Below are 10,233 nucleotides of genomic sequence, written 5' to 3'. Positions count from 1 at the left end.
CAACCTAATGTGACAGCAGCTCTGTGAAAAGGGCCTCTCACCCTCTCGCAAAGTCCTGTTGTGACAAGAACACTAAAGAGTAGACTTAAAGTAATAATGAGAGAAGATGGGCCAAATATGCACATGTCCTGCTGATTATCCTTCAAAGCACAACAATAAATGGTCTTGCCCTGCAAATAGCATGCTAAAGTTTAGCACATAATAGCCTATTTACCAGGTTTACCATCTTAGTTTGGTGTTAATAAGTTACATTTGATAGGCCTAAACACAAGGCACCACACAGTGGTGCAAGACAAAAAGATCACAGGATTACCAAAATGATTCAATTTAATCCTCACAGGAATATTAATGTGTTTCATTTAAAATTTCATGTCAGAGCCAAAAGTCAAAGCATTTCATTCCAAAAAGCTCCAAAATGTCAACTTCATGGTGGCACTAGCAGAAAAGTCTGGGATCACCAAGGTCATTAGGCTTAATTCCCTGGAAACCATACATTTTCTGCCAATCCATGAGATATTTCATAGAACAAATGAAAACGTTGGTCTGCTGTTGGTGCTGCAGGAAAAATCTGAGGATTACTTAAGTTGATAGGCTTCATCCTCTGGGCACCATGAATGTTTTACAAATTTCATGACAATCCATCCAATAGTTGTTGAAATATTTCAGTCTGGATCATTCCTATAGCCTGATAAATAGCTACCAGTGTGAGTGGTAACTGACACAGTCTTCAGTCATTGAAAACTAAACATGCTTGCGTGACATATTTTGATTAACTGGCAAAACTCTTCTTTGTCATTCACATCAGTTTAAAAACAGCTGTGGTTCTGGGATTATTTCTGCCCTCTGAGCAGCTCTGCCTGCAGATCATGTTTGTACAGGCCAAACTGCACCTCTGTTAGCTGGCAGTACATTGTACATCATGTTCTGTTGATGGTGAGCGACTTACAATGTGTGGGCATGTGCATCCTGCTGAGCAACATGTGTGTTGATGGAGACAGCATTTGGAATGCATGCAGGATGCAAAGCTGTGCAGGACACATTAACGCAGACCTTTTACTCATGCAAGCTTTTTCACAAAGCCCCCCAAAAATGTAAAGCCTCTCAGAAACTTTCAGAAAACTGTATCCAACATGGAACTGAGAGGGCTGTCTCTGTTTCTTCTCAGACCTGGCAGATGAGTGCCCTGAAAGCTAGAAGACAGACAGGAGAGCAAATAATTACCTTTCCCAGGTAGCTGCAGTGATTGTTGGGGGCTGGAGGATGAGTGAAGAGGGCTGTGTGTGTCCAAAGACGGCATGTCCTTTTGACCTTGCAGCGCTGCAGACACACACAGAGAGACGGTTTTGTGTCCCCAGACAAGAGGTCTGCTTTCACCTGAGCCGGCTCGGCCAATTACACCCTTCAACTCCCCGTCTCCCCCCCAGCAGAGACAAAGGAGAGCAGAGCTGGATGAGTGACTGGGAACAGGCCGGGAGCCTCTTCATTAGAGGAGGAGGGGTGAGGAGTGTGTTTGGGAGATTGGAGAGAAGGAAATGTCTGAATTCAGACACTTTAGATAGAATTTTTAAAATCTGCATTTCATTTTGAGGTGAATGTTTTTTGAGTGGAAGTGTCAGTAATAAAATCTAAACAATACAGGCATATTTGTGGTTCATGGTGTCCTACAGGTTGGCTGGTTGACTAAATGACATTCCTCTGTGCCTTTAGGTGTGTGAACAGGTTTAGACTTGGCCAAAAGCAAGTACTGAAAGACATTATACACAGGTTTGGTTATTGCCATAGACGTCAGCTGGCATCAGATCACATTGGGTGATTTCAAACCAAATTCTGGCAGAGAATCCAGATTCCTTCTCTACGGTCTGTGAGGAAATGGCAATAAAAGCGTGTGAATGTCCTAACATCCAACATAGAAACTGACATTATGTCTGCTTCATTTGATCTCATGAACGTAGGCACTGGCAAGACACAAAGCTGCACGCTCACATTTCAGATTTGTGTGGTTGATAGAGATTAAAAATCACATAATGTAAAACCTTTGGTCGGGTGACTCATTTTCGATCTTTTACCTGTTGACACATGCTACTCTTTGGATTCCTGAATGCTGATTCCTGAAGTAACCTCCCAGTTAATTATTTTTGTTGTGGTTGTCCAATGAAGACATTTTGAAGGCATTTGGCAGCATCAGTTGAGGTGTACAAACCTGTCAATGATGAAATGTTGTGTTAGAAGTTAGAAAAATGTAAATTTCGAATGAGATTATAATAATAATGAGACACAAAACACCATTATTAAACTGGTGGAAACTTAAAAGGATTTCTCTTCAAGTTAGTTACCAAGCCAATGAAAGTTACAATGTTGAAGTGATGCCGTTTTGCTATTGGGCATTGATTTATTCAGTATTTTAAGTATTAGTTTGCATTGCCACTATTCTTCCTTTTATATTGAGAGGTGAGCAGCAGAGGTGTATTAGTGCATATATGTAGAGTTATAGGTCGTATAACCACTTCTGGGCAGGTGGATTTTACCTACCTAAAACCAACCAGATGTATCATTGTCATCTTGTGGAGTGGAGCTGCTGCCCATCAAGTTACAATACTTCAACTGGATGATTTAGCCTTTAACCCCTCCCTGGCAGTGGGTGTACTGCTCTGGAAAGAATCACAGTCTACAGGATAAAGTGAAAATAGTTCTCCACAGATTTAGCACTGCATGGAAAGTTCAAAAAGATCAAAACCGATGCAGCAGAAGCAGAGATTCCTTATTCCACAAATTCTTCTTCCTTGTCAAAACTTGGCACCTAAATTACCCACAATGAAACTCAACTGTCAACAGTTTGGTCAGAGATTCGGGTTTATTATTCTAGTAGTAGCTGATGTGGCCTTGAGACGCTAGCCTCAAGCAGCATTTTCATAGTCTGACTCTGACTAAAGTGACATCACTTGAGTTAATAATAATAATAATAGGGTAAACACAGGTGTTACCAATGATACTAATTAAGGTTCCATTCCATTTAGTGTAGCAGAGCACCCTGACTCTGTTTGACCTGAATGGAACTGAACCGTAAGTACACATGTGTTTACCCCACTATTTTCTGTCAAAATGGCTTCTGTGAAAAAGGTCTATTCATCAGATTTCACGCAGCTCACACTGGAGCCACTAAAGGCTTAATATGACTTTTTTCACATATGTAGTTGCAATGCCCAAGACCTGCAAACCTTTTTTTAAGTGTAAAATTGGTGCAGTTCCCCTTGAATCTGGCTGTCATTCCATGACATAAGTGTTTTTTCTGCTGCTTTATAAGACACCATTAAAGAGCAGTATCTCAGTAACATAGTGAAGTTGTGCTGGAGTACTAGTTTAACGCTGTTAATGTGATCCTTCAGTGAAATCCACACCTTAGTATTTCCCCCTTGATCTTAAAAAATTCACTTTCATTGGGCTGTCATATCATACTGTAAACAAGCTATTAACAAGTTATGCCAGCTTTAACTACAGCAGTGAGCTGTGCTGTAGAGCCTGTCCTTATGAAAACACTTTTTATGGCATATCGTGCCAAACTGCCAATCAGTTTACGATCCCATTTCCATCCTGCCTTTTTTTTTTTGCTGAGGTAAGGTGTTTATAATCTATTTTCTATTGTCTGTGTTGTGCTGTCAGTGTGAATTGTGGTGTACAGTACATTAAACCCGCCAGGCCTTTGAAATAGCTGTCACGAAGATATGGGGCTGTTATTGAAGCCATTATGAGATTTAGGCCCTGAACAGCCGCAGGGCCTCCCTCAAAGAGAAAAAGAGCCAGTGTTAGCTTCTCACAAGCAGTGATCCAGCTAGACATGCAATCACACACACACACACACACACACACATTGCACACACTTAAACCCAGGATATCTACGCATCAGAAACACGCATTTAGGGACACACCAGTTTAAATGTGCACAAATGTTACCAAAACTAACTTTCACTATTGCAGCATATTCCAAACTAACAAGTGATTATCATTACTCTTTTCATCCCAAAGATCAGTTTTTGGACAACACCTATGGTCAATGGTGGTCACATGAATTTGTTATCATAATATTCTGTATGTATGATATAGATGGCTGACAAATGAAAGGGAAAAACTTAAAACAAAGTAAATTGTTTTAAGTCTCCACAAATATTCAAAGCATCTACTAGAGAGAACACCATTCTTCCCTCACTCATTATGGTGGTAGCAAGTGGGAAACTGCATGTCTCCACTCATTTGTTCGGGTTTTACTTTATTTGGCAATCTGCCTGTACCTACCTCAGTAGTAGATACTCTACTACTCTACTGTATATGAGGTGCAAAGGGAGCTGGTGGCCATTGACAGAAGAGGACCAGCTGCTGGCTGAAGGCCTCAGTTTGCTTCTAATGAGCTGAGTTTGTTTGATGTATTGTCCCAATATATGTAAGGTAAATGTGTTTATGGTTGTTCACAACACAGCATTATTTGTTAAATGAATCATTGATGCACTTATGCACTTAACAATACTGCTAAAAGGTAAAAACATTTTTCCTTCTAGGCATGCCCTGCTCTCTCTTAAGGAAGTAGACAACTAAGACTTTTATCTGCACTGTCATCAAGAGAAAACCATGTAGCTGCACCACTGACGATGAAAGGGAGATTTACTTTGTGGACTCATCTCTGAGTATCTGAGTCCATTTATCAGTTTGTCTTTCTCAGGAAAGCTAACATTTTAGTCTTAATTTGTCATTATATGTAGCTAATGATGTTATTTCCCACAGAGTTTAACACAGACAGGTTAATTCCCCTCTGCTGTGTAAACCCCTCTGAAAACCCTGAGGTGGTCTTTGGATGTTTAGCCGGGGGCTTAGCTGACTAACATTCATCTTTTGGCTTTTCAAATCAGGTTGACAAGTTTTCTCACCCCTAATTTGTCATCATATGTGCTCGCTGACTTTGTTAAATACTCACCCTGTTCTCCTGTCACATTTAGAGGGCTAATGGGGTCCACTTCAGATAACTGTTGTTTGACTAAGTCTGTCTCCAACCTTTAATAGTCTGTTTCAACAAGCAGAGCACCCAAAACAAACCTGATATATATATGCTATCACATGGCTGCACACACTCTGACATCCTCACAGGAATACACACACACACACACACACACACACACACACACACACACACACACACACACACACACACACACACACACACACACACACACACACACACACACACACACATTTACAGACAGATTTTTACCTCTTTTCTTACAGTTTCATTGCTTGCCATGGACTGGCATATTTTTGACATCGAATGATTTATTATATATAGTATTATACCCAGATTCTGGGTCATTCGGTGGTTAAAGTCAGTGTTCATATGTGTGTGTGTGTGAGTTCAAACTATGCTATGGATGGAGTTCTAAGTAAATGGGAAGTAATTAAGTGTAAAGTCCCACAGTAGAAATGTTTTTACTTTACCAGTTGGGAAAGAGACTTGTTGAATGATGGCTGACATGCCATTATTTCCAAACATGACAGATCTGTGCAAAACTTTAATTCATTTACTTTCTCTTCTTCATTATTTTATTTTATTTAATTTTTGTTGTTTTGGTTGTAGTAGTAGGTTTAGTCTATGTGGAGACCAGTATTTCTATGCTCACTTAATAGTTTTATCTTTCACTGGTTACAACCCTATATCTGTAAATATTGCATAAATATTCAATAGTAAAATAGAGCAAATAATTATCCACACAAGACTGGGACTCAATGATTCATGCAGATCCTATAGGTTAGAAGGTTTCTGTTCATCAGCACATGAAGCTCTGTCATGTTTTTTTTTAAGAATTCTTGTGTGTTAGTCTGTGTTATCGCCTCATCCATATAGTACATGCAGGCTGGACAGTTCTTTAAGCTCTTATCAGACTCTGGCCTCTTGCATTTCCGTTAGAGTGAAGGCGTTATCTCACGTAGCCCTCTCCTCTGTCCAGACTGTCCACCACAGATTAGTCAAACTCAAACCTGAGTTTGAGTCTACTTTGCACTTGTAAAAATGTTCCCTGCATTACTTGGTCACATGGTTCCCAAAGTCTGACTTTCATTTATTTTGTTTCAGTTTCTTTCTGCTCTTTGTCTCCAACCTTCATGTTGTTAAGTCGATACTTCTTCTGGTTCAGACGAAGCAGAAAATACTTTGGAGTCAGCTTGCCACAACTTGTGCTTACACAATTTGGTTATGTAGCATGCAACACGTTGCCATCTTTCTACAGACCTTTCTTGGAAAGATAGTGATAATGCTAATTTAGTATCACAAGATATTTTCACCTATATAAACATAAAGGCCCACATAAACTCTTAGTTTTGCATTCAAACAACAAAAAGGCAGAGGGTTTGCTATCTTTCCATCTTCCAATCTCCTCCTGGCTCTCCTGTACCTGCAAATACACTATGCACAACTTTCCCTCTGATTCTCACAGTCAGACTAGAATGGGTTTTGTTTGACCAGGGCTTTGCCAAATGTTTGGTGTGCTCCATTACAGAATATTTTATACTTGAGTTGATTTGATTGATTGAAATGGGGAGTGACTAAAAAGTATCTGCTTTGACAAGTCTAATTGCTATGGTTAAACACAAACTTGCTATTTAATCAACAGCTTGGCATGTTGTGGTTAAAATGAAGTATTGCTGTGTGTTCATTGGCATACTTGCATGTGATGTCCTGGATGAAACAATGGTATATAACTAATCAATTCTGAAGATGAAGGCATGGCTTGATAAGGTTTGTTGTAAACTCTGTCTTTTGGCACTATAACACAAAATGAACATGCACCAGTAACAGTATGAAAATAAAGCCAACACATGACTAAACTGTTATGTATCATTAATGCATGCTACAAAATGAAATAAAATAAGCAATTTGGACACTCAAAAAGAAGAAAGTGCGTATAGTATATACACTAATACAGTTATTATTTGGCTCCAACCATTGAGGTTTAAAACAGCCAATAAGTTTCTGCATCCAGAGCAGATCTGCCTCTGAATATTGTTTATTGTTTATTGTTTATTGCCAGAATTGACCGGTTAACTTACCAACAATTTACCACAGAAAGATGGATTCATCAGATCCTCATTGCACTGTGTGGATGCACATATGCTGATGTCCATAAAAACAAATCATCAACATCAGCATCAAAAGTGAGATGTATTTCTGCCAATTTGTTGTGTGAAGTGCTTTGCATAGTAGGTTGTTTAGAACAGCAAATGTAAAAGCTTTAATTTATTGGATTCAATTATTTATATACATATACAAAACTTTAAGTTAAAACAAAAAACGGAATTGGAAATAATGATTATCTATGAATGGAATGGCAGCCTGTCATGGCAGCGCCTATCATTGTTGTAGTTTTAGTGTGTTTTTAGCCTGTGTTTAACTGTTTTCTTACTTTCTTACTACTTTGTTCACGTCGCCTAAATACTTTTTTGGCGTTTTTGAGCACTTTTCATTTTTTGTTTGCACGGGTCTCCATGGTGACGGCGAGTCGCATTGTTTACACCCGCGACCAGATGATTGCCCTGAGGTACCCGAGCATCCTGACTGGAGAGAGAGCCTCTATACCGGAGGAGCCGAGGAGGAGACGGCGAGGCTGCAGAGAGGGGGTTAAACGGAGGATGAAGAAGAGGAGGTTTAAACTCTACATCCCTGCAGTCATCACTGGAAACAAACGTGGCTACACGAGCAGATACCGGACTCCAACGTCACCATGCCCGGCTTCCAGGCGGTTCGAGCCGACAGGGACACCACCGCGACCGGCATGAAGAAAGGAGGGGGACTTGCCGTGCTCATAAACAACAGGTGGTGTAACCCCAGGCACGTCTCTGTGAAAGAGCATCTGCAGCCCGGACATCGAGCTCGTCGCAGTCGGACTTCGTCCATGTTGTCTGCCACGGTGGCTTTCCAGTGTTGTCGCCATCACTGTCTTTGTTCTTCACAGTGGTCTTCATCATCATCATTACTGTTTACATTTATGATGTCTTATTTATTCTCCTGTACAGCACTTTGGTCAACTTTGGTTGTTTTTAAAGTACTTAACAAATAAGTACGGATTGGATTGGATATGAAATGTCTGAAAATGAAGAAAAATGCCCACTGTTGTTTGTTAACTTGTCTAACCAACTTTCAAAAAGTCAAAACATATTCAATTTAAAATCATATGAAATTGAGAAAAATTCTCTCATGCAGGAAACTGGAACCAAAGAATGTTTGGACTCATGACCATGTTGTAACTATATGTGTCAATGACATATACTAACATAATACTGTTGGGACTGGAAATCCTGAAGGAACCCTATGCCTCTATTTCACACACCCACATACAAACAGCAACAGCCACCAGTCCAGTACGTCACAACCGCTTCATTAACAGACCACACATTTAGCCAGAAAGCAGTTTGGCAGTTGTTTCAATTTGTTTTCTTTCATTCTATTGGTTGGACCCAGAAATGGCGCCTGCGGTTTGCTGATAGCGTCGCTTGCTGCAACCACATGAAGAGAAAAATCAACAGCCAATTAAGCCATTAGTACTGATGGAACGGGGAAGATGACAGTGTGCACAACCATTGGACAAACACATTAAGTTAAGTCTGCAGTGCCATGGCAGGCTGACACACACACACACACACACACACACACACACACACACACACACACACACACACACAAGGTACAGCACAACAGACAGCAAGTGGTAGTGATATCAAAGGTACAAACCTGTAGGATGGGTGACAGTTCCAAGTAATGCAAATGAGGTAGAACACATAAATCAATTAAAATGTTATTAACTGTTCTCACTTATTGAGTCCTGACAGCATAATGTACAATGCACAGCAGTAACACTTTGCTGTACCGAACTCCTGGGTGGTGCAAGCTAAGCAAAAAAGGACGATAGACAAAAGGAAAAAAAGCTCTGCCATTAAAAGTGATTCACCTTGGCATGCTGAACATTGCTGTGTTTTTGCAATTATGACAGCAATGTGACAGTATTTTGGCAAATGCCCATACCTCCCTCACTCTGTCATATTCATTGCTGAAATATACACCTCCTTCAAAAGAACTGGGAGCGAAGGGAAAATAAAACAAATACTTGCTCTATGAACGACAATCGTCTCGTTATCGCGCGCATCTCACTTTTTATTATGAGTAATGCCAGGAGTTGAATATTGGTGGAGATCAATATTTCTAAAGAAAGAATAACCCATGACTTTTCTTACTAGATGAGATATTGAACATGATGAAATTGTACAAATCAGTCGTGTCTCAATAAGCTGAAATAAATCACAGTCATAGGGTATGGACTGAATTCTGTATGAAAGAGGTGGGCCTATTTTATCCCTTTTGTTTGAGTGCATCTATCTGTGACAGCCCCTCATTTTGTGAAATTGAATGACTGACACGACAGACCACCTATCAAAATCTCATGGAAAGAAAGGACAAGGATACAGCAGAGACACAGCAGAGACACAAGCATAAGGTGAGCAGCCTGTTGTAATGACTTTGTAATGTCCCATCGCCTTAGGCAGCAGTCTAATCAAGTCTTTATCAAGTCTTATTTCAAGTGTTGCATCCATATGAAATCCAGATCACATTAATACACTTTCATTTACGCTTATGTGTCTCTTTTAGCCAGATTACAAATGTGCCATCCATCTTTGTTTTCCCACGCTATGTGTTTATCAGGTTGTAATGCACCTGAAGCAGTTTGGTAACTTGTGGACTTGTCAGTTAAAACTACTCAGCACAGACTTGTGGAGGAAATGCCTTTATGGACTAGTGCCAGGGGTCATGGAGATCAACGGCTAATTTAATTGTAATTTCAGTGCCAACTGCCATTATGACAGGGGACAGACCCTCTAGAGGCTTCTTCCACAGACTGCTCCCTGACACAGTACTTGGGAAGGGTCTCCATCTTTTTCACATCAAGCCAGATTTCGTCCTGTCTTGAAAGCTTCTCAGATGGATTTACACTTAGCTTTTTCTTTAACAGCTTGCTTCTTACATACTTATTGAAATACAAAAAAATTAAGTAGTTTTACACTTATATCAATCAACTTATATCAAGTATATATCAAGTATTTACACCAAACCATACTGAGAGGAATTTTATTTTGTTTCTGTTTTAATCTTTATAAAAGAAAGAAAAGTCTTGAACCTGGAAGTGAATCCAGGTCTTGGAACATATTAAC

At 39.9% G+C, this 10,233-nt stretch overlaps 2 long non-coding RNA genes across 2 annotated transcripts; one reads left to right on the top strand and one right to left on the bottom strand.

Moving 5' to 3' along the window:
* Positions 1-1,256: 1,256 nt before the first annotated feature.
* LOC127361891 (uncharacterized) lies at positions 1,257-3,891 on the bottom strand. The gene is made up of 3 exons (XR_007884366.1): positions 2,530-3,891; positions 2,067-2,200; positions 1,257-1,317 (listed from the first exon to the last, which is right to left on the bottom strand). It is a non-coding gene; the product is annotated as an uncharacterized LOC127361891 (long non-coding RNA).
* Positions 3,892-5,826: 1,935 nt separating this feature from the next.
* LOC127361887 (uncharacterized) lies at positions 5,827-9,362 on the top strand. The gene is made up of 2 exons (XR_007884365.1): positions 5,827-6,772; positions 7,065-9,362. It is a non-coding gene; the product is annotated as an uncharacterized LOC127361887 (long non-coding RNA).
* The last annotated feature ends 871 nt before the right edge of the window (positions 9,363-10,233 follow it).

The sequence above is a fragment of the Dicentrarchus labrax genome, unplaced genomic scaffold (genome assembly GCF_905237075.1).
Source record: "Dicentrarchus labrax unplaced genomic scaffold, dlabrax2021, whole genome shotgun sequence".
Classification (NCBI taxonomy): Eukaryota; Metazoa; Chordata; class Actinopteri; family Moronidae; genus Dicentrarchus; species Dicentrarchus labrax.
The sequence above is the reverse complement of the archived record's forward strand: the minus strand, read 5'-3'. Positions and strand labels throughout refer to the sequence as shown.